This window comes from Microtus pennsylvanicus, chromosome 4 (genome assembly GCF_037038515.1).
Source record: "Microtus pennsylvanicus isolate mMicPen1 chromosome 4, mMicPen1.hap1, whole genome shotgun sequence".
Classification (NCBI taxonomy): domain Eukaryota; kingdom Metazoa; phylum Chordata; class Mammalia; order Rodentia; family Cricetidae; genus Microtus; species Microtus pennsylvanicus.
This window is the reverse complement of record NC_134582.1, coordinates 24,730,140-24,736,139: the sequence shown is the minus strand read 5'-3', so window position 1 is coordinate 24,736,139 and position 6,000 is coordinate 24,730,140.

The window sequence follows — 6,000 nt, the reverse complement described above, 5'->3', positions numbered from 1 at the left end:
CCACATAGAGGGTTCCCTGAATGCACGGATTAAATACATGGCCTAAGTAGGCTATATACTCTAGTACGACAACCCAGTGGGTGTGATTCTTCCCGTTGAGAGAGCACAGAAGGGTGGGTCCTTGCAAGTTAGCCTGTGACTTGGCAGAGTACACAAAGGCATGGGTGCAAAATTTCTCCACTCGGCTCAGCTCTGAAACAGGCAAACAGCATTGGGTACTGCCCTTATGTTCTCCTGCTTCAGCTTCACTATAGCCCTGGTCACGCCGAAGCGATGTCGTGAGACATCCTGGCTGAAGTGTGTACCATTCTCTGATGGATAAACAAACGCCAGAGCTCATACCAGCACCGGGTCTTTCAGGCAGCATCATGGAGCTAGGTGCCATCTAGCGGGTGCTTGGGCAAGGACAGGCATTTCCTACCTCAATTTCCAAACCTGCACAAGCTACTGCCCTGTTTCCACGCTCAGAACTCAGAGTTGCAGCTAAGCGCCCTGTAAGAAGCCCTGCTCCTGTGTCTTCCAGGCCCAGCCTCCAGTCTTTGGTCTCACCTTTTCAGACACTGAAAGATCTGTTCCTGGTGCCCAAATACAGTTATTTGTATTTTGGTTTGCTTTGTTTTAGTATTTATTTATTTATTTATTTATTGGTTTTTTGAGACAGGGTTTCTCTGTAGCTGTAGAGTCTGTCCTGGAACTCGCTCTTGTAGACAAGGCTGGCCTCGAACTCACAGAGATCCACCTGCCTCTACCTCCCAAGTGCTGAGATTAAAAGCAAGCGCCACCACCCGGCTTGCTTTGTTTTTAATGGTGGTTATTTATTTATTTATTTATTTATTTATTTATTATGTATACAATATTCTGCCTACATGCATGCCTGCAGGCCATAAGAAGGCACCAGACCTCATTACAGATGGTTGTGAGCCACCATGTGGTTGCTGGGAATTGAACTCAGGACCTTTGGAAGAGCAGGCAATGTTCTTAACTGCTGAGCCATCTCTCCAGCCCAATGGTGGTTATTTTAATCAACTTGACACGACCTAAAGTCACCTGGATGAAGGGCCTCTGAGAGTGTCTGTGGAGGAATATCTTAATTATACTAAATAATATAGGAAGACTCATCTACTATGGGCGGCACCACTCCTTGGGCTCAGGGATTCCGGGTTGTGTAGGTATTGAGAAGGGGCTTAACATGAGCATGCACAGATTCATTGTTCTCTGCTCCTGCTGTAGATGGGATCAACTACTTCAAGCTCCTGCTTCCCTGATGGTCCCGCCACAAGGGGCTATGCCCTGAAATGTGGGAAGAAACTAAACCCTCCCTTCCTTCCTTAAGGTGCTTTTGCCAGAGCAATAATTACAGCAACAAGAAAATAAACTAGGACAGAAATCGGGACTGGGAGTTTGGGGAAGGAATGAGGAGCAGTTTGGAACTGTGGACTACAAGAGCAATTAATGAGCCATGAGGTGGTGGCGCACACCTTTAATCCCAGCACTCGGGAGCCAGAGGCAGGCAGATCTCTGTAAGTTCGAGGCCAGCCTGGTCTACAAGAGCTCCAGGACAGGCTCCAAAGCTAGAGAAACCCTGTCTTGAAAAACAAAACAAAACAAAACAAAAAGATAATGAGATAATGAACTACCGGGTGGTAGTGGCACATTTTTTAAATCCCAGCTGGTAGGCAGATCTCTGAGTTCAAGGCCAGCCTGGTCTATGGCTTGAGCTCCAGGACAGCCAGGGCTATGCAGAGAAACCCTGTCTCAAAAAACCAAATAAGTAAATATAATGAACTAATTTTTTCAACAAGAGGAAGGTGTAGGCAAGTTCAAAGTTTCAGACAAGGAAAATGTAGGCAACAAAACAGCTGTAACTGGTAAATAAGAAATTAGTCCGGCATGGCAGTGCACGCCTTTAATCCCAGCACTCTAGAGGCAGAGACAGGTGGATCTCTGTGAGCTAGAGACTGTCCTGATCTACATAGCAAGTTCCAGTACAGCCAGGGAGGAATACATAGTGATACAGAGAGGGCTGAGGAGAGAGAGGGAGGTTAGTACTGTTAAAAAGAAACAGCTCAGGGGGGGTAAAGCCAAAGCCAGATGATCTTAATTCACTTCCTGGAACCCACATGGTGAAAAGAGAAAACTAACCCAGCACCCACAAGCTGTCCCCTGGTCACCACATACACATAACAGTATATGCATACACACATACATGCACACATGTACACACACTTATATCAATGTAATTTTTTTTTTGAGACAAGATTTTTCTGTAGCCCTGGAGCATGTCCTGGAACTAGTTCTGGTAGATCTGCCTGCCTCTGCCTCCTGAGTGCTGAGATTAAAGGGGTGCACTGCCACCACCACCCAGTCCACAATGTAATTTTTTTAGATAGGGTCTCTCTAAGTAGCATTGGCTGTCCTTGAGCCTGTTATCAAGACCAGGCTGGCCTCAAACTCAGAGATTTTTCTGCCTCTTCCTCCCAAGAGCAGGGATTAAAGGTGTGTGCCACCATGCCCAGCCTCTATGCAATTTTTTTAAAAAGAGAACCCTGGTGTTCTGTACTGGGACAAGAAAGCGTTTCCTTGGGGTCAGCACACATGAGATGATGCAGCTGTGGTCCAAGGGAACAACATCTGTTGTCCAGGTTTTGAAGATATGAAAACTGCAAGATTTGGGGGTGGGTGTGGAAACTCTGGTGAGAGGCCCTGAGAAGCTACTGTGCAAAGCCGTCAAGGTGGAGCCTAGAGCTGCAGTGGCAACCCCAGAATATTGGGGATGCCAGGACCACTGATTGGCACATGCACTGAGGAGCGCTGCACGTGACGACCCTAAACTAGCCGAGAATCCATGTGTAAAGGCCATGGAGGCGCGGGACGAGGCAATGGAAGCCTTTTTGGAGACCAGATGATTATATTAGAGCCTCAGATCCTTCTGGATCTGAGGACTTGGCATCTGCCTTACAGGCTCTGGGTTTGCTCTCATGTGATTGCTCCCTCCTCCATCCTGGTTCTTCCGCTGTGGAGCAGGAATCTGTATTCTGTGCCATCGCAAGCTCGAAGGCTGTAGCTTGTGTTTTATTTCATAGGAACTCAACAGACTTTGGACTTTTAAAGTGTTGATACTTTCCATGACTGTGGTATTGAACTTTAAAAGTTTGCCCAGTGTACTTAGTGTTACAAGGTGACCATGAGCTTATTGGGGACAAGAGGTTATAGTTTAAAGTGATGTGTGTGTCAGGTTTATAAGAGGTGGATTAAGGTGGTTAGTTTTAATCATCAGTTTGATGCCACCTAGAATCACCTGAGAAGGGCCTCTGAGAGTGTCTGTTAAGAATTTCTTCCTTTTAGCCGGGCGGTGGTGGTGCACACCTTTAATCTCAGCACTTAGGAGGCAGAGGCAGGCGGATCTCTGTGAGTTTGAGGCCAGCCTGGTCTACAAGAGCTAGTTCCAGGACAGGCTCCAAAGCTACAGAGAAACCCTGTCTCGAAAAACCAAAATAAACAAACAAACAAAAAGAATGAAAGAATGAAAAAGAAATCTGGTCACATAGGCCTTTAATTTCAGCAGAGAGACCTCTGACAGTTCAAGGCCTGCCTGGTCTACTTAACGAGTTTCAGGCCAGCTAGAAGTACTTAGTGAGATCCTATCTTTAAAAAGAAATCAGCCAAGCAGTGGTAGCACACGCCTTTAATCCCAGCACTCAGGAGGCAGAGACAGGTAGAATTGAACTCTGTGAGTTCAAGGCCATCCTGGTCTACAGAGTGAGTTCCAGGACAGCCAGGATAGACACCAAAGCTATAGAGAAACCTTGTCTTGAAAAAAAAAAACCAAAACAACAAAAAGACAGGGTTTCTCTGTAGCCTGTCCTGGAACTAGCTCTTATAGACGAGGCTGGTCTTGAACTCACAGAGATCCACCTGCCTCTGCCGCCCAAGTGCTGAGATTAAAGGCATGCACCGCCATTGCCCAGCATGAAAGATTTCTTAATCACACTAATTGGGAAGATCCTCTCGGGCTGGAGAGATAGCTCAGCCTTTAAAGGCTAGGCTCACAACCAAAATAAGATCTTCTCACCGGGTGGCACTGTTCTCTGGGCTTGGGGACCTTGGGCTGGAGAAGTGCAGAGGGCAGCTGAGCAGCAAATGCACGCTACTGGTTGTGATGAGGGTTCGACAGCCCCCACTGAACACACTCACTAGTATCATGGTATCTTTACCTTCCCACATACTCCGTCTGGCGGGTCGCTGGAGGCCCCTCTGCAGTCTAACCTCCCCCCTCCGCAATGGCACAGATGTTAGTCGCTGTGATTTTTCTCCAGAGGCAACCAGGGAACAGAAGGTGAGGGTGAAGGAATAGTGACAGTGACTGAGCATGTCCCCGAAGCGGGAACGCTGGAGGAACATCCAGGGCACGCAGGACAGCATGGAGATGGTGGAAGCAATGGATTAAGTGTTCAGATGGAACACTTTAACCAAGGGACGGTTAAAGTCCACACACTGCCTGTTGGTTTGGATGAGGGCTTAAGGGCTGAGACAGAGATGGTAGCGGGGGGGGGGGGATTTGTAAGTAGTGGTAACAACATGTAAGCAAGTAGCCTCAGTAGGGAAGATGGCAAGACAGTCAGGTAAGAAAGGTTAAGGGCCAGGTGGTGGCGGCGCATGCCTTTAATCCCAGCACTCAGGAGGCAGAGGCAGGTGGATTTCAGCGAGTTCAAGTCCAGCCTGGTCTACAAAGCAAGTTCCAGGATAGCCAGGACTATTACACAGAGAAACCCTGTCTCCAAAAACAAAACAAAAACACAAAACAACAACAACAACAAAATAGGATAGGGGGGCTGGAGAGATGGCTCAGAGGTTAAGAGCACTGATTGTTCTTCCAGAGGTCCTGAGTTCAATTCCCAGCAACCACATGGTGGCTCACAGCCTTTTGTAATGAGATCCGGTGCCCTCTTCTGGCCCGCAGGCAGACATGCAGACAGAACATTGCATACATAATAAATAAATAAATAAATCTTAAAAAAAAAAAAGAGGTTAAGGAGCAAGGGTAGTGGTGCATGCATGTAATCCCAGCAGTCAGGAAGCTGAGGCATCTGGACGGAGAGGAGGAGGCCAGCTTGGGTGATGGCATAGCTGCCTTCAGCCTTGCTCCCTCCATGGAGAATTCCGTCCCTGAGGTTTACAGCCTTGTTTCACACAGTTTGGACTCAAAGCAGGAACTCACTTCACAACTTCATCTCTGCTAATAACTCCCTCTATTGAGCAACACACTACCCGAGATCAAGAGCCGTAATCTTTAAAGAATATAAACAGTTCACAGAAGAGATGCAGACAGACACAGCAACCCTTAAAGAGAGGTCTCAGCTACACAAGGTGGCACATACCTGTAATTACAACTTGGAGCCGGATGAAGGATGGGGAGTTCAGGGCCAGCTTCCCCTACTTAAGACCTTGTCTCAAACAAACACATAAACAAGCAAAACAAATGACTGACTCCGGAGAAGCCCCACCCATCCTTGCTGTGTTCTATTTTCCTGAGCCCTTGTTTTCTATTAACTTCATTTACGTCGATGTTCACCATGAGAGATGCTCAGTGGTGAAGAGCACTTACTGTGGTTGCTCTTGCTCCATCTCTAACAGAGGAGGCGGATCCGTTCTCGACGCTCAGATGTTGACTCACAGTCATTCATAACTCCAGTTCCACGGGCTCTGCCGCCCTCACCTGACGTTCACAGGCACACCACTAAGCTTTTAGTCCTTCTTATACTATAATACATAGGCACACACATTTTTAAATTCTTCTTTAGATTTTACTTATTTTTATTTTGTCTACAAGTACCTGTGCACCAATGCATGCAGTACCTGTGGAGGTCTAAAGAGGGCGTCAGATCTCCTGGGAATGCTGTTACAGATAGTTGTGAGCTGCCATGTAGGTGCTGGGAATCAAACCTACATCCTCTGGAAGAGAAGTTGGTACCTTTAACCACTGAGCCCTCTCTCCACCCC